The sequence below is a fragment of the Talpa europaea genome (genome assembly GCF_964194135.1).
Source record: "Talpa europaea genome assembly, chromosome: 8".
NCBI lineage: Eukaryota > Metazoa > Chordata > Mammalia > Eulipotyphla > Talpidae > Talpa > Talpa europaea.
In genome coordinates, this window is record NC_140075.1 from 687513 (window position 1) to 707323 (window position 19811).

The following is a 19811-nucleotide window of genomic DNA, read 5'->3' on the forward strand; positions in this document are numbered from 1 at the left end:
GAGGTATGACCAGGAGCGCCCAAGGGGCAGAGGACGGATGCATGAACTTACCCCCAACTCATGCATCATGAGGTATGACTGGGAATACCCAGGGGGGCAAGGACTGATGTATGACAAGGGGCCCCAGAAGCTGATCAGTTGATAAGATTAGGACTGTGCCCGGGGGTCCGGGGTCTAGTTTCGATGACAACACTTGGTCATCAAGGTGATAACATGGTCAGCAGACTCATGTCCCCCAAGCCCTGGATAACATTTCTGAGTTTCACCCATCCTTCTATCCTTGTCCTCCTAATGCACACGGCTGATGCTCTATGATTATTCTATCCAAAAAAACAGTCAGGTTCTTGCTCTCAGCAGCATCCTGCCTTGTGCAGCCTGCTCCACGACTCCCGTGTGTTCATCAGTGTGGTATTGCACAATGAAACATCCACAATCAATAGAAAAATTTGGACTCTAATCTCAAATCGTACATAAAAGTCAGCTCAAATGAATTAAACACCAAACATAAGAGGTGGAATTGTAACAATCCTGGTGAAACATGGGAAAGCATTCTTTACATTGGTGTTGGGAATGATCTTTGGAAAGTGCTACCAAAAGAACAATCCACAAGAAAGAAAATAAACATGCCAGGCTACATGAAAGTACAAAGTTTGTGCATGACAAAGGGAGTAACATCAGCAGAATGTGAAGGCTTCCAGGGAGTGGGAGAAAAGGGTGCAAACCATATATTTTATAAATGATTAATATATAATGTATAAGGATCTCGTACAACTCAACAGGGAAAAGCTAAATTCCCCACTTCAAAATGACAAAGAATGTGAATACACTTTTCTAAGCCTTTTTCTTCTGTTCACTGCAACACATTATTTCCACTGGGTTTCTTCTGTCAGTTAATATCAAGTTACTTTTCCCTTTACTTTCAAATCAGAAGCTTCACACACTCCCTGTGCAAGCCCAGTCTCTCATTTCATCATTGGAAGTGGGACATTGGCAGGGGAGTCTGTGTCATGGGCAGAGCCGGTGTGCAGCTGAGCTTCCTTGGAAAGGGGATGCAGAGGATTTGAAAGGTCTTGAATACTCGTTTTTAAAGGAGTCAGTTTTCCAGAAAGGACCTCCACCCATTATTATACCAATTTAATATAAATCTGCTCATTTGAATATTGTAAAAGATCTTGAGATGCAACCAAGGGCTTCAAGATAGAGTCTCTTTTCAATGAAGACCTGTATTGTGGATAATTGGCCCCCTGCTGCCACTTTGCAAAGCCTGATGTCTCCAAGGCTGCTTTCTGCTGCCACCCCCATCATTTTGAGAACTATATTGCTTAATTGCACTTGGTTTTCATTCCTCTTGGGGAACTTTTCTATCTAATGCTTCAATTACATGGTTTCTTAATTGGCTTGTCTGATCCATTTTTCCATTATTCAATGTTGGATCAAAACATGCTTCAGGGACTCAGGCATTCCTGCCAGGTTACATGATAGGTAATTGTTCACAATTAGCCATTATTCTCTTTTTTTATTTGTGTGGTAACAGTTGCAATCCCTCTTTTATTTTTTTTTATTTTATTCAGCTCCTGTCTTTTTCCCCCTGGTCTCACTAAGGGCTGGCCTATCTTATTTTTCAAAGAAAAGCTGTCATTTATTATTATTTTTTTTTGGTGTGGATTTTTCTAATATTTATTTAATTTGTTTGTTGAACTGACATGGGGGTTTGTGTCTCTTTATTGCCAATATGTGTATATCTGTAGAGTGGAATTACTGGATAGTATAACGTTTATGTTCTTAATTTTTAAAAGAAACCTCCACAGCTTTCCACATGAGGGCACTGATCTGTACCCTCACCAGCAGTGCCCAGGCACTCCCTTCTCTCCACATCCCCTGACTCCCAGATGACATGCCGTTCTTGCCTTGTGATTTGACTGTGTTCCCTGGGGATGAGTGATGTCAAGCACTTTCTCAAGGGCCTGTGGCCATGTCTGTTCAGATTGTCTGCCTGTTTTTTTAAGTTTGATTGTTGAGGCTTTGCTACCGGGTGTATGAGTTGTTAATATTTTTGGAAATTATGTCTTATCAAATATATAATTAGCTAATACCTTCCTCCATTTGATCAGTTAGTTTCATTTTGTTGATGGATCATACTTCTTTTATTTAATGACAATATTTCATGATTTTTAGCTATTTTATTAAAATCAGCAAAGAAACCATATTTACGTTCAATATATTACCTTTTCTTGAGACATAATTATCTAAGTCCCTAAGAGTCCAGAAATGTTATTACATCAAGAGATTTATCATGCTAAACAGCCATTTTGCCTAAAAATACTTAATGAAAATGATATTTTGGTCACTTAGACATGGGTTTATATATCTATACATTGAGCCACGTCCAGGCCGCACCACAGCATGAATAAAAGGGGCGCTCAGCACAGCCCCAAAGAAACAGACTCAACGGAGCGTGGAGGCGCCTCCCAGCCCAGGTTCCCGACGGCCAGGGTGATGCTGCTCAGGGAGAGGCAACACGGGTCCAGAGGCAGCTTGAGGCAGGGGAGCGGGGGTAACTCCCATGTGCCCGGACGCCCTCGGGACCCCACGCCGGGCTGTCCGTGCTCGCCCAGACAGAGCTTCAACCTCCGCTCAGCACCCTGCATCGGTGCTGTGCTGTGTTCGCCCCCGGGGCCTCCTGTTGGGGTGCAGGGCGGGACCCCTGTGCGTGTGAACGTTCGGAATGACCTCCGTGCTGCGAAGCTCAAGCCACAGTATCCACCAGGTGCAGAGTCCTTTCACCTTACTGGGCTTCCCAGAGCAGCCCAGCAATATAATGTGAAAACTTACAATATGTGTCTCATAATGGAGTCATGACGTCATCTTCTCGTTTACATTTTGCTGAGTCTCCCCTTCATCAGTCTCCCCACCGTCGACTTCATGGCTTGATTCCTCAGACTGACCTCTATATTCCAGAGGTCTTTGTGTCTATTTTTTATCCCAGTGCCATGATGCTTTAAGTATTAGGGCTTTAGTGTATGGTCTGGAGTCTACAATGTGCTGCCTCCACCATGCTGCCTCATTTTTGTCAGGATTTTTGGTTGTTGCATATGCATTTCAGTAATGTTTATTTTATATCCTTGGAGAATGCCATTGAAGTCCTTATTGGGATTGCATTGAAACTGTAAACTGCTTTGGGTCAGATGGACATTTGGTAATGTTATTCTTCCAAGCCCACAGCAGGGAATATCTTTCCATTTCTTTTGTCTTTTCTATTTCTTTTAACAATGCCTTACACTTTTCTTGTATCTTCACCTCTTAGTTGTGTCTACTCCATGGTAATTAGTCTCGTGGTTGTAAGTGGGATTATTTTCTTCACTTCTCTTCTAGTTCAATTTTTGGGAATAAGAAGGCAATTGATTTTCGTGTGTTGATTTTGTAATCTAGCTACACTGAAGTGTGTTATTGATTTAATTTTTTTTTTTTTTTTTTTTATTGCTATTTCCTCGAGTTTACTAAAAGTGGATGATTAATATTTTTCTTATAATACATTAAGTTTATATACAGTGATCTTTTAAACAGTCACAAAACTATATTCATCTTTTTTTTTTTTTTATAAATTTTTTTGTTATATTCCCCATACAATTGCAGCCCCCCATTCTGACCCCAATCCCTCCCCTCCCGCCCCCGCCCCCCTAAAAGTGTCTCTGGTTCATAGTTTTTTGTTGATTTTGATTTTCACTTTCTTATAGTTATTCATTTTCCTGGTCCCTTATTTAAGTTTTCTAGATTCCTGCTATGAGTGAGACCATCCGGTATTTTTCTTTTTCTTTTTGGCTTATTTCGCTGAGCATGATCCCTTCCAGCGCCATCCATGTTGCAGCAAATTGCATGTGTTTATCTTTTTTGAATGCTGAGTAATATTCCATGGTATATATGTACCACATCTTCTTGATCCAGTCATCTATTTTTGGGCATTTGGGTTGTTTCCAAAGCTTAGCTATTGTAAACAGTGCTGCTATAAACATAGGGGTGCAGGTGTTCTTTGGAATTGATGTTTCTGTGTCCTTTGGGTAAATACCTAGGATTGGAATTGCTGGGTCATATGGAAGCTCTATGTTTAGTAGGTCCAGAAATCTCCACACAGCTTTCCACAGTGGTTGGACCAGTTTGCACTCCCACCAACAGTGCAGAAGAGTTCCTTTTTCTCCACACCCTCGCCAACATTTGTTGTTGCTAGTTTTTTTAATATGTGCCATTCTCACTGGTGTAAGATGGTATCTCATGGTAGTTTTGATTTGCATTTCCCTGATGACAAGTGATGTTGAACATTTTTTCATATGCCTGTTGGCCATTTGCATTTCCTCTTCAGAGAAGTTTCTTTTAAGCTCTTCTGCCCATTTTTTGACTGGATTATTTTCTTTGTTGTTGTTGAGACTCATCAGCTCTTTGCAGATTTTTGTGATCAGTCCTTTATCATTAGTGTTGGGTGCAAAAATGTTCTCCCAGTTGGTGGGGTTTCTCTTTGTTTTTGTTATTGTCTCTTTTGCTGTGCAAAAGCTCTTTAATTTGATATAGTCCCAGCTGTTTATCTTTGCCTTCACTATCACAGCTTTGGGTGATGTGTCTGTAAAGATGTCTTTGATGTGCAAATCACGTAGTGTTTCGCCTATATTTCCTTCTATATATTTTATGGTTTCAGGTCTTATGTCTAGTTCTTTAATCCATTTTGAGTTGATTTTTGTGTATGGTGTGAGGTGGTGGTCAAGCTTCATTCTTTTGCATGTAGCGACCCAGTTTTCCCAGCACCATTTATTGAACAAACTTTCTTTGCTCCAATGCATAGTCTTTGCTCCTTTGTCAAAGATTAGTTGACCATAAACCTGTGGGTTTATTTCTGGATTTTCTATTCGATTCCATTGGTCTGTATGTCTGTTCTTGTTCCAATACCATGCGGTTTTGATGATTATGGCTTTGTAGTATAGTTTGAAGTCTGGGAGTCTGATGCCTCCATTCCCTTCTTTTTTTTTCAGGAGAGCTTTGGCTATTCGGGGTTTTTTGTGATTCCATATGAATTTCATCAATAATTGTTCTATTTCTTTGAAGAATGACATTGAAATTTTGATTGGAATAGCATTGAATTTAATTTGTTTTTACAGTGGCATCTTTAGTATTCTTAGTGTGTATTATACGTCCACAACAAATTTAATTGTGCTTAAATGTTTAAAGTCATACAACCTGGAGTTAATGTTTTATTAATGTGAAAATTTCAATTCTGTTATACAAATGTGACAAAATGAATAGTCTTACTATAGTCTTAGTATAAATTTATAAGTCTTAGTATAAATAGTCTTAGTATAAATTTATAATAGTCTGATACAGCTTCTTCATTCAACACATGTTTTGAATTCTCATTGTATCCCATAACCTATTCTTATTACAGTCCATATCTTTTATTGACCAATAAGCTATGACATTATCAAGAATTAATATTAAGAAAGTTATTTATCAGTTGATAAATAAAAATGCCAATGATTTAAAAGAACAGTAGCAAGTTGTCAACCTAGACGTTTATATATCGAGTTTTTGCCATCTTTTAACTATCCCTGGCTACCTCCAATCTGACATTGTGCACACATGGGACTCACCTGGGCTGAAGGCAAGATCAGCCTGATTAGCACCCTCAGAGCGTGAATGTCTGAGAATGAGTTAAATGTCTGATATCCAGTTGGAACTGTATATTATCATGAAATATTTTGGTGTGAACTTTTCAAACATTGGATGTCACAGATGGGCAAGCAGGGGGCGATGCAATCAGCAGAGAAGAACTGAGGCCAGGCAACAGCCACACACTTGGGGATTTCACTTCCCAATTTTAAATCTTCTACAAATTCTTTATGTCTTTACATCTACACTAAATGATAACATTATTTATGATATGTAGATCTGATGAGTTTTCTCATTTCAACAACTCCATATGGAAACACAAACACTCTGAGACGCCATGACAATGTACCCAAAAAGATATTGCCCTCAAATTCCCAGGCGTTCTTGGTAATTAAATAAATGTGGATAAGCACATGTATTAAGTATGGTGTGATGGTGTGAGTGTCAGTCCTCAACTATTGCTGGAAACATTAGAGTATTGTGCAGTCCACTAGCTATTATTTTGTTTTCACCATTATAGCTTCCTAAGTTCCTTTATTGTTTCTTAAAAAACCCTACCCATTACATATTCATAACATTTTAGTGATTATACTGCATGCAAAATTAACTGCTTTCACTCACTGTCTTATTTCTGGTGTCCACTGTATGCTGAGTGTGTTTATGGTAAACACCGTCAGCACCCACACCAGAGCTTCCGGAAGGGTCTCTGCCACATCAGGTGTGGTCCTTATAGACAGAAGGCCATGACTATTCAGATTCTACTACAGATCCCAAGGGCTTATTTATTCTGTGATGGCCTCACTCACTAAGTAAAGGGGCCTCAGTCCTATCCATGATCCTTGATCAGCTACATGAAAGTGGAAGCACCATAGAGACTGAAGATGCTGCCCTGTGAGAGAACTTCTGCTGACAACTGAGATGAAACCCAACCATTGCCTTTTGCGGCCGGGAGCACAGAATGGAGAACAGCAGAAAGATGTTGAAGTCCAATTACACCATGTTTGTTCATTAAGTTTCATGAGCAGGAAATAGCCAATAACTGGGGGATGTCACAGAAGAACTGGTGGACCAAGTTGGACCCACAGTAGGACAAGGAGAAGGTTCCAGCTGTGTGCATCACAGCCTGAAGACCCCCACCCAGCCAGGACACAGCTGTCAGCTGCACACACCTGCTTATGATGACCTCATAGTGGCAGATGGCAGCATAGCGGTCAAGACTCATCACCGTGAGCCGGGTCAGCTCTGCACCTGCTGAAAAAAATCATCATGAAGACCTGGAGGACACACCCTGGAAAGGTGATGGAGCTGCTGTGCCTCAGAGAGTTGGCAATGGACTTGGGGACCGTGGCTGAGATGAGGCAGAGGACCTTGAGGGACAGACTCCGCAGGAAGAAGTACATTGGGGTGTGGAGGTGCCGGTCCAGGGTAGTGATGAGGATGATGAGCCCGTTTCCCATCAGGGCGCACAGGTAGATCAAAGAGCAGCCGGTGCAGGAAGCCCATGGTCCCCTGGGTGGGGAACCCCAGGAGGATGAATTCTGTCACGGCCTTGAGATTCATACCCCCTGGAGCCATCACTGCATGAACGTCTGGAGGAATAAAGTGCCAGGACCATCTACAAGTGCTCGACCTGCGGTGTCCACCTTCAGGTGTCCAGCACTGTCCTTCCCCACTGACCTCTCTCCATGCTCTGTCCAGCGTCTCCCCCACAGGGATCTCAGCTCCTGCTCTGCTCAGCCTCCCCAGCTTCAGTGACCCGCAGGTGTCACCTCTGTCCATGCCGCCTGTGGGAGATGCTGTAGGGTAGAGAGTTCAACTGACCTCAGCCCCCTGAGCAGTCTCCTCCCGTCTCACCCCGTCGCATGCATGGGTACCCCTGAAACCCTGACCCCGGACCTTCCTCTGCCAACCCCGGGCCCCAGGTCAGTGCAACTCCCAGGAGCAGACCCTCCAAGAAGACTCAGGAACATGAACGTTCAAGCTTGCCCCAAACTGGCCTGTGGATCTCAGCTGCCAAGTTCCAGAAAATCAAAGGCCAGTTGCAGCTCCAGGTGCATATTTTGGGAGCAAGTGGACACTGATGGTCCCAAGTCTGTTCCTGGTCTGTGCCCATGTTCATCATCACAGCAGTAGGTGGGGAGTCTCACACGCTCATGTTGCCATATGAACACTGACTGCCCCCCACCCCTGCATTGTATGTGCTGAGGGGGTGACCCCGCGCCTGCCTGTCCTGGTCATTGTCCTGCCCCGTTGTTTACTGGAGGAGCTAAGGTGGTTTCTCCTGCAGCTACTTCTTCCCATGGTCACACCCACACGTCCCTCCTGCAGGATGGGCTCGTCCACCCCCGGGTCCTGCCGGGCCCTGTGTTCCTCTCAGACTCATGCAGGAATTAGGATGCTCAGGGGCTGAGCCAGATGGTCTGTGGCTGTGGCTGTCCTTGCCAGTCCCAAGGCCCCGGGTCCCCCGGGTCCAGGTTTGTTCCTCACCCCAGGCCCGTGCATGAGTTGGAACGTCTGGACAGGGGTCAGCCCTGCCCACTCTCTACCTCCCCAATCTTACCCTCTCCTCCCTCTGGGGGTTGACGGAGGGGCAGGTCTGGTGACAGAAGGATTTTGGAATGTGGTGATATAAAATATTTGTAATGCATTGGTGGGAATAATGCCAACTTATCTAATAAAGGCAAGGAAATAATTTAGGGTACTTGGTTGTTAATAATGTTAACATCTGTTGAGTGATTTATATAAAAATTTAAAATCATAAAATAACATTTGCCATATATCTCCTCCAGGCTCTGTCTAAATACTGTAATTTATTTTACAAAATCACTAACAACCCCTGACTGATGGAGTGGGATAGAATCCCAAGGTCACGTCCAAAAATAGTAACACATCCCTGCCAGCCTCATGCTAGTGTCAGAGCCATGAAGCCGTCAACATGTTGCCATAAGAGTTTTTAAATAAGGGACCAGGAAAATGAATAACTATAAGAAAGTGAAAATCAAAATCAACAAAAAACTATGAACCAGAGACACTTTTTGGGGGGTGGGGGGCGGGAGGGGAGGGATTGGGGTCAGAATGGGGGGGTTGCAATTGCATGGGGATATAAAAAATAAAATTTATTATTAAAAAAAGAGTTTTTAATTTTCTACTTGACTCATATCTGTCAAAATACGTAGGACAAATGGGCATACCATTTTGAGTTTAATATTTTTTTTTTATTTTGCTCTGCAATTTCTTTGATACAATCTAATTCCATTAATTTTGTTACTTTGTTTAGAATCCAAAACACACTGAGTTTGCTGATGCTAAAATTCTAGGTATGAATCAAAAATTGTCACATATCCCAAAAATCAAATTCTTCTAATATGATGAATGTATTAAGTCAATATCTTTGAGCATCTTAAATTACAAGAGAATATGTTTTCTCTCCCTGAGTCTCACCCAGGCTGTCAGGGCAGTGGGACATGACTACTTGGCCCCATCCGCATTAGTTGTCATGATTTACAAAGTGAATAGTTTAACTGTGGCATTTTCTCAAGTCTAAAATGAGGCATGACATCTGAAAACTTCCAAGTGTGAGTGGATTCTCACCTGCAAACGGCTGGGGGCAGTTACCTCCAGTCTGGGGGGGAAGTTCCCACTGCTGTGTCGAGTCTATCTCCTGAGGTTTTCCCCATGGCAGGAGAGAGGGCGTCCTGGCTTCTCACTCCATGGTCAGGGCTCATGGGGAGCCTCTGAGCACACACAGGATTTTGCACCCCGTCCTGCACCGCCTCATGGACAGAGCAGGGCCTCAGGGCTGGGCTATTTGAGCTCTGGAGTTGGTGTCCATGTGTTGGACACTGTCCAGATTACAGCCCTCAGGGACCTTCCTCCTGAATAAAAAGTGTGTGTTTACTTGGACAACCTCTGGGAGGTGTGCTGGGTGGAGACGCTGGGGCCTGGGCACGAGGCAGGAGCAATGGGACTAGGGGGCTGTGCGGGAGTTTTGTCTATTGACTGTTTTGACAGATATGAGTTTCTAATTGTTCAAGTTTTGAAGGGGAGAATTGAATTATTCAGATTTCACTCATTTTAAGGACTTTTGTGGAGAGTGTAAAAATGACATATTCACATGAGGTGGTAATAAATTGGTTGATAAAAGAGAAGACATAGATGATATTAGTGTCCATAGAACAGGAAGGAATCATTATGTAGAAAATGAACTGAGTTATTATCTTGTATTGATAACCCATTTTATTTTCAATATCAGAAAAAATAAGATTTTGTTTCTCTTTCCTCTTTTACACTGATTAAGGCTCCAGGGGTGAACAATCTCACGGCCATGACAGAATTTGTCCTCCTGGGGTTCCCCACAAGGGGACCATGGGCTTCTTGCACCTGTTGCTCTTTGCCCAGGCCTACCTGTGCACCCTGCTGGGGAACGGGCTTATCGTCCTCATCACCACCCTGGACCAGCACCTCCACAACACCATGTACTTCTTCCTGAGGAGTCTGTCCCTGACAGACCTCTGCCTCATCTCAGCCACGGTCCCCAAGTCCTTTGCCAACAGTTTGAGGCACAGCAGCTCTATCTCCTTCCCAGGCTGTGTCCTCCAGTTCTTCATGATGATTATATCAGCAGGTGCAGAGCTGACCCTACTCACGGTGATGAACCTTGAACGCTATGCTGCCATCTGCCACCCCCTGCACTATGAGGTCATCATAAGCAGGTGTGTGCAGCTGACAACTGTGTCCTGGCTGGGTGGGGGTCTCCAGGCTGTGATGCACACAGCTGGAACCTTCTCCTTGTCCTAGTGTGGGTCCAACGTGGTCCACCAGTTCTTCTGTGATGTCCCCCAACTACTGGCTATTTCTTGTCCAGGAAATTTAATGAGTGAACTTATCCCCATTCTGATTAGTGTGGTTTTTGAGTATCTGCTATTTTATTTTCATTGTCATTTCCTATGTCCACCTCTTCTCTGCTGTCAGGAAGATCCCATCCACAGAATGTCAGTCCAAAGTCTAATCCATCTGCCTTCCCACTTGATGGTTCTGGTGCTGTTTCTCTCCACTGGATTCTTTGCTTATCTGAAGCCAACCTCAGGGACCCCGTTCATGTCTGACCTGGTCATTTCTATGTTCTACACGGTGGTGCCCCCCACCTTTAATCCCGTCATATGCAGTCTTAGGAATAAAGCCTTGAAGTGGGCTGTGGGGAGACTGATAAAAGGCCTATTCACCAACAAATAAGGCATCATCAATTATTCACCCGCATTTATTCAGTTTCCCACTAACACTGCATACATCATTCACAAAGTAAAGATGCTTCTCATTAGTATTTTTCTTTTGTCGCAAATTCATATTCCTATATTGTCAATGTGCTCCTGTTTCCTAACATAGTGCAATCCTTTGCCAAACCTCTCCCTGTGTGATGTTCATAAACTGAATCCAGCTCATGGTTAAAAACACGTATTTGGTGTAGAAAGAATGTTCTAGAACTCACACATCACCAACGTTTACCCAAACCAAGAGGTGGTGAAGGGGTTCTGTCCTCGGGAGCACACGGTCACGGGACCCGGATCTGGACACTCAGTTCCCACAGCCTCAATGGAGACTGAGTGCCGTGTCCCTGTGGAGGGGAGGGGAGACAGGTGAGTGCCCCCCCCCACCATTCCTACAGGAGCATCTTCCTCTAAGACACATTCATGTTTCTGTTCAAAAGACAAGGAATCTCCTCCTGAATCTGCCAGAGATGGGTGGAAGGTGATACTGAAGGAGTCAGAATGGACGACTGAAGCCTGTGGCTGCCAGGTGTGTTCACTTCCATTCCAGGTCCTGGTCAAACTGCCCGGGAGTCGCTACCTAGCGTGTAGATTCTCCCCAGCGTGGCCTGAGCAGCCACTCAGGGCTGTTCCTGAGTGTCACCACAGCACAAGGGTGACGGGACCACAGTCCCCACCACCTGGTCATCACGCCCTTCCCGGGTCAGATCCCGAACGTGTGTTTTTTATTTGCCCTTTGTTTTTGGTTTTTTTTTTAATTCTTTTTTTATCAATGGCTGCTTATTTTTTATTGTGGTAAAATACACATACAATTAACCATTTTAATCATCTTAAATGTACAACTCAGTAACACATGTTTGTTCAATCATTACCACTAATGTCCTTCCACAAAATTTTTTTAAGGGCCTCCCCGGTGGCGCAGCGGTTGAGCGCTGAGTTGCGTAGCTGCCTGCAGCCTCTGCAGCGCCAGTTCGATCCCCAGCTGCTCCCCGGCCACTGGAGGAGGGTCCCATATAGCGCGCAGACCTCTCCTGCCGCCCGCTGCTCCCCTCAGCAGTGTGCTTCGGTTCTTCTGTCTGCTCTGCTCCCCACTCTGGCTCTGGTGAATTCTCTCACCCTCCCGCGCTTCTGACTGTACCCAGTGCTAGCATAAATATATAAATAAACAAACAAACAAAAAAAAAAAACAAGAGTTCTCCTTTAAAATTTTTTTTAAATAAATTCTATTTTTATATTCCCCATACAATTGCAACCCCCTTAATTTGACCCCAATCCCTCCACTCCCCACCCCCCACCCCCCATAGAGTGTCTCTGGTTCATAGCTTTTTGTTGACTTTGATTTTCACTTTCTTATAGTTATTGATTTTCCTGGTCCCTTATTTAAGTTTTCTAGTATCCTGCTATGAGTGAGACCATCCGGTATTTTTCTTTTCCTTTCTGGCTTATTTTGCAGACCATGATCCCTTTCAGCTCCATCCATGTTGCTGCAAATTGCTTGTGTTTATCTTTTTTGAATGCTGAGTAATATTCCATGGTGTATATGTACCACATCTCCTTGATCCAGTCATCTATTTTTGGGCATTTGGGCTGTTTCCAAAGCTTAGCTATTGTAAACAGTGCTGCTATAAACATAGGGGTGCAGGTGCTCTTTGGAATTGATGTTTCTGTGTCCTTTGGGTAAATACCTAGTAGTGGAATTGCTGGATCAAATGGAAGCTCTATATTTAGTAGGCTGAGGAATCTCCACACAGCTTTCCATAGTGTTTTGATCAGTTTGCACTCCCACCAACAGTGCAGGATAATTTCTTTTTCTCCACATCCTCGTCAACATTTGTTGTTGCTAGTTTTTTTTTAATATATGCCATTCTCACTGGTGTGACATGGTATCTCATGGTAGTTATGATTTGCATTTCCCTGATTACAAGTGATGTTGAACACTTTTTCATATGCCTGTTGGCCATTTTCATTTCCTCTTCTGAGAAATTTCTTTGTAGCTCTTCTGCCCATTTTTTGACAGGATTATTTTCTTTGTTGTTGTTGAGTCTCATCAGCTCTTTGCAGATTTTTGTGATCAGTCCTTTATCATTATTGTTGTGTGCAAAAATGTTCTCCCAGTCTGTGGTGTTTCTCTTTGTTTTGGTTATTGTCTCTCTTGCTGTGCAGAAGCTCTTTTATTTGATGTAGTCCCAGCTGTTTATCTTTGCCTTCACTATCACTGCTTTGGGTGATGTTTCTGTTTAACCTATATTTCCTTCTATGTATTTTATGGTTTCAGGTCTTATGTCTAGTTCTTTAATCCATTTTGAGTTGGTTTTTGTGCATGGTATGAGGTAGTAGTCAAGCTTCATCTTTTGCATGTAGCGACCCAGTTTTCCCAGCACCATTTATTGAACAAACTTTCTTTGCTCCAATGCATAGTCTTTGCTCCTTTGTCAAAGATTAGTTGACTATAAATCTGTGGGTTTATTTCTGGATTTTCTATTTTATTCCATTGGTCTCTGTGTCTGTTCTTGTTCCAATACCAGGCAGTTTTGATGATTATGGCTTTGCAGCATAGTTTGAAGTCTGGGAGTGTGATGCCTCCATTCCCTTCTTTTTTTTTTTTTTCAGGAGAGCTTTGGCTATTTGGGGTTTTGATGATTCCATATGAATTTCATCAATAATTGTTCTATTTTTTTGAAAAATGACATTGAAATTTTGATTGGAATAGCATTGAATCTGTATATTGCTCTTGGTAGGATGGCCATTTTAATAATGTTTATTCTTCCAATCCAGGAGCAGGGGATGTCTTTCCATTTCTTTGTGTCTTCTTCTATTTCTTTTAACAGTGTTTTATACTTATCTTTGCATAGGTCCTTTACCTCTTTTGTTAGATTTATTCCCAAGTATTTTTGGGTTTTTTGACAATAAAAGGGATTATTTTTATTTCTTCTTCAGATTTATCATTTGTGTATAGGAAGGCTACTGGCTTTTGCATGTTGATTTTGTATCCTGCCACATTACTGAACTGATTGATGAGTTGAATAAGTTTTTCTGTGGAATTTTTGGGGTTCTCTATGTATATTATCATATCATCTACAAATAGTGATAGTTTGACTTTGTCTTTTCCTCTTTGGATTCCTTGGATGTCTTTCTCTTGTCTTATTGCTCTGGCTAGGACTTCCAGTATTATATCGAAAAACAGTGGTGAGAGTGGACATCCCTGTCTTGTTTCAGATCTTAATGGAAATACTTTCAGATTTTCACCATTGAGAAAGATATTGGCTGTTGGCTTTTCATATATGGCCTTTAGGATGTTGTGGTATGTTCCTTGTATCCCGAGAATTCCAAGGGCTTTTTTCATGAATGGGTGTTGCACTTTGTCGAAAGCTTTCTCAGCATCTATTGATATTATCATATGGTTTTTATATTTCATTTTGTTGATGTGTTGGATACCGTTGATTGATTTTCAGATGTTAAACCATCCTTGTGTCCCTGGAATGATTCCTACTTGGTCGTGGTGAATTATCTTATGGATACATTGTTGGATTCTGATAGCTAAAATTTTATTGAGGATTTTTGCATCAGTGTTCATTAGGGAGATTGGCCTGTAGTTTTCCTTTGTTGTGTTGTCCTTGTTCAGGAGTGTGCTGGGAGGAGACTTTCCCCACGGGCTTCATCGCGCCACACTGTTCTTTACTGTTATGGTTTGTGGCTGTGCGAGATGTCTGGAGAGTAATTCTGCCCTTCCTCCCCCTGTTAGTCAGGACAGCTTCAGCTATTTGAGAGTTTCTCATGATTCCCTAAGAATTTCAGCAATATCTGTTCTATTCTCTCAAGAATGCCATGGAGGTTCCCACTGGAAAGGCGCTGGCTCTGGAACTTGTGTTTGGTAGGAGGCTTTTGGATAATACTGACCCTACTGACCTGTCTGCTGGGGATGTCCTTCCACTTCTTTTTATCTTCCAATATTCCTCTTCCTGTTTGGACATTTTCCTGTTTGAGTCCTTCACCTCTTTGCTAGATTCATTTATCCCCAAAGTCAATTTATTTACTGACTTTGAGGGGAAGGTTCTCGATTTCCTCCTCTTTAGACTGGCGGCGTGCCTTGAGGAAGGCCACTCACTTGTCCATGGAGAATGCAGACGCTATGGATGAAGTCTGGCAACTACATTTTCCCCATGAAAAAATCTTCACATGATGCTTTTCACGGTTGCTGTGTGTTCTCTTTTGCATTCTTCTATCCAAAAGTAAAGGTACTCTCAATTAGTTCTCATTAAAATCCCATGCATGTTACTATTCACACTCAACCTACGATGGAGAGAGTGCTGGAGCCAGGAGGCAGCGGTCGGCATGCGCAGGCGCAGGAGATTTCTGATTACAGGTTTTCTTTTTCTCACATCGGGATACTTTTTTCCATGTCAGCTAAAATGTTATATAGAATAATAAAGTTTAACTCTAAAAAAAGATGCCCTGACTCTGTGCTTGAAGGTATATAAATTCACCTTTCCTTATTGATGGGTAAAGTAAAGGTTAAGACTTTTATGGGAAATGCTGTTTAAAAGTTTATATGCGAAAAAGCAAGTAAGAGGAGGCTGTTCCAGCCACAGCCAAACTTACCACGCAGGACGTTCCCTCTTTCCCAGCTGCTCCTGGATCCTCAATTCCACAGCCAGAGATGTTTTATTTCCAGCGGTGAGGGGAGAGCAGGGGGCGCGGTATGTGGACAGTGGTGGGGGGTGTGGCCTTGGGAGGCTGTGGTGATTGCATGAGAGATGTTAGTCTGCATCCCTAAATCACACACTGTCTATGAGACCAAGGTTGCAGAATCAAAAATAAAAACACAAACAAATGCAGAAAATCGGTTCAGAAGGGAAAACTAGTCACATTTCTCAGAGACATAAACAAATTCACATCCCAGGAGACCCAGACCTCGGACCTTCGCACTGGCTTCTGCGGAATTTGTTCCTCCTCACCGCTCCTCTCTCTTTCTTCATTTCCTCCCTCCCTCCTGCTCCGGCTCCACACAGCCCTCACCCCCATCCACCACCTGCCAGGCCCTGGGAGGGCTCACAGTGGTAGGTGGTAACTTGCCAGCTCCCTGTGGATGGGGCTTGTCCTGGCTCTGATGACAGGGCCACCCCCAGGCCCCACGGCGGTCAGGGGAGGGGATGGGGCTGGGAGAAGAGGATGAACTACATTCCTCCCCACATGGAAAACCACCAAGAAAATCGCCCCTGACACACTCAGACACCAATCATCAATGAATGTGCCGCAGGATGACACCAATTAAGACAATGACCTGAACAAGGGCGCTTGTCCCTCTGGAGTAAAGTCACTTGATGGATGGATCTTGGACAGTGTCCAACCCATGGAAAACAGCTCCAGAGCTCAAATAGCCCAGCCCTGAGGCCCTGCTCTGTCCATGAAGCTGCAGCAGGACGAGGTGCAACATCCTGCGAGTGTTCAGAGGCTCCCCACGAGCCCAGACCATGTAGTGAGAGGCCAGGACGCCCTCTGCCCTGCCATGTGGACAACCTCAGGACACAAAGTAGACACAGCATCGGGAACATCCCCCCAAAATGCAGATATTTGCAGTGGAGCATCCACTCACACTTGAAAACTTATAGATTTCAAGCTTCATTTTTAGACTTGAGAACGTGTTACACTATTCATTTTGTAAATCACGAAAACTAATGCTGACTGGGCCCAAGTAGTCATGCCCCACTGCCCTGTCAGCCTGGGTGAGACTCAGGGAGGGAAAATATATTCTCTTGTAATTTAAGATGTTCAAAGATATTGACTTTTAACACATTGATCATAGGCTTTGGGTATGGGAGATGGGACGATCATTGCTTCAGACCTAGGATATAGCTTCAGCACAATCAGTGGGTTCTGGGCACTGAATAACATCACAACAATCAATGGGATTAGATTGTAATGAAGAAATTCCAGGCAAAATTAAAAAAAAAAAACTACTTATTTAAATTCAGAACATTATGCAATTTTGTCCCAAACATTATGACAAAAATGAGTCAAGTAGTAAATCAGTAACTCTTACAGTAGCATGTTGACTCCTTCAAGGCTCTGATACGAACATGAGGCTGGCACGGACATCTGAAAATTTACAGACGTGAACTTGGGATTTTTCCCCAACACCCTCACTCAAGGACTGTTAGCAATATTATAAAATAAAGACACAGTATAAACAGGGGCTGGAGGAGATAGAGTCAAGTTATTTTATCCATTTTAAATAGATATTTAAAGTCACACAACATATGTCAACATCATTAATAACCAGGTACAACATTTCTTTACCTCCATGAATCCTGATTTATTTTCTTGTTTTTATTATATTTTGGGACTTATCCCCACCAATGTGCTGCAATTATTTTATATTACTATACTCTTATAAAAAATGTGCCTTCCAAAGGCCCGCCCCACTGTCACCCCAACAAGTGGAGAGAGGATGAGACTGGGGGGAGGTGGATAGCGGGCAGGGCAGACCTAGTCCAGACATCCCCACTCAAATACGGGCCTGGGGGGAGGAACAAACCTACACCATGGGGACCCGGGCACTTGACCGGCAGGGACAACCACACCCACAGACCATCCGGCTCAGCACCGGAGCGACCTCATCCCTGCATAGATGTGCATGAGTCTGAGGGTGACAGAGGGGCTGGGAATGACCCGGGGGGTGGACGAGCCCATCCTGCAGGAGGGACATGTGGGTGTGACCCAGGAGGAGACTCTGCAGGAAACGTGGTCTCTGGGTCCTCAGATGTGGGGAGTCAAGGGCAGGGAGATGAGGAGACAAGGGGACAGACCAGGAGGCAGCAGTGAGGCCACAGGGGTAGGAATCTGACAGAGGAGGGGTCAGGACATGCCACATGGGGACGCCGAGCCCAGATCATTCAGTTCCAGGACAGTGTCAGGTCCTGGGAGCAGGAAAACGGGGACCCACACAACCCATCTCCCTGCACACCCGTCCCTGTGGGGCCTCCCCAGACCAGGGCTGTGCTGGAGGAGCAGGGACAGGCTCACCAGGGTGGGGAGAGGCTGGGCATATTCACGTGTCCTCTGGGGATGTGCCCTGGATAACCTCTGGGAGGTGTGCTGGGCAGAGACCCTGGGGCCTGGACAGGAAGGGGAGCCGCGGGCTTGGGAATGACTGGGCACGGTGGTCTGTCAATTCAGCTCACTGAGAGACCTATATTCAGGTTTTATCAAGGTCGTTTAAAATTTCATTTCTTCACAAATAAATGGACACATGTTTTGACAAAACATCAATAGCGCATTCACATGAGTAAAATATAAATTTGCTCAGATAACGATAAAGCATAGATTCCACGATTGTTTTATGCTGATAACCCATTTTGTGGTCAACATTGCAAGATATGAAATGTTTTCTACCTCTTTATTTTTTTTTTCATTTTATTTATTTATTTATTTGTAAAACTTTTTTTAAATTTTATATATTTTTACATCATTTTTCATTTTTGCACAATGTATCCATTTTCATCTTGGTTATAGTCCCCATAAAATTCATACCACCCTTCTTTTGACCCTACACTCTTCTCCCCCCTGAAGAGTGTCTCTGATTTATATTCCCTGTTGATTTTGATTTTCACTTTATTATAGTCTTTTTCTTGATCCCTTATTTGGGTCTTCTAAATTCCTGCTGTAAGTGAGACCATCCGGTATTTTTCTTTCTGGCCCATTTCACTGAGAATGTTGACTCCATATTTCATTTATTTTAAAGATCAGGTTTATATTTTATTGACTGATGATTCTAAGAGGTCACCAAAATAGTCTCCTGATAAGGCAAATTCAAGTCTGTACTTACTACATTAAGGAAGGTCATTGTCATGACATTTTTTTTTAGTGCATCTTTTTTCATTCCACTGTCATTTATTATAATATAATTTTATTTCATTAAGTTTTTCCATTGTAAAAGGCATTTGAAAAGCTCATTTTTTATTAATCTTTTTTTTCTCACAATGTTTGATTTCTTCATAGAATTTCCCCCCCCCAAGGTCAATTATTTCTTTATTTTTTTTCAGTTCTTTTTTTTTAAAATAATAAATTTTATTTTTATATTCCCCATACAATTGCAACCCGCCCATTCTGACCCCAATCCCTCCCCTCCCGCCCCTCACCCCCCAAAAGTGTCTCTGGTTCATAGTTATTGGTTGATTTTGATTTTCGCTTTCTCATAGTTATTCATTTTTCTGGTCCCTTATTTAAGTTTTCTAGATTCCCGCTATGAGTAAGACCATCCGGTATTTTTCTTTTTCTTTTTCTTTTTGGCTTATTTCGCTGAGCATGATCCCTTCCAGCGCCATCCATGTTGCTGCAAATTGCATGTGCATATCTTTTTTGAATGCTGAGTAATATTCCATGGTATATATGCACCACTTCTTCTTAATCCAGTCCTCTATTTTTGGGCATTTGGGCTGTTTCCAAAGCTTAGCTATTGTAAATAGTGCTGCTATAAACATAGGGGTGCAGGTGTTCTTTGGAGTTGATGTTTCTGTGTCCTTTGGGTAAATACCTAGGAGTGGAATTGTTGGATCATATGGAAGCTCTATGTTTAGTAGGTTCAGAAATCTCCACACAGCTCTCCATAGTGGTTGGACCAGTTTGCACTCCCACCAACAGTGCAGAAGAGTTCCTTTTTCTCCACACCCTCGCCAACACTTGTTGTTTCTAGTTTTTTTTTTTTTTAATATGTGCCATTCTCACTGGTGTAAGATGGTATCTCATGGTAGTTTTGATTTGCATTTCCCTGATTACAAGTGATGTTGAACATTTTTTCATATGCCTGTTGGCCATTTGCATTTCCTCTTCAGAGAAGTTTCTTTTTAGCTCTTCTGCCCATTTTTGATGGGATTATTTTCTTTGTTGTTGTTGAGTCTC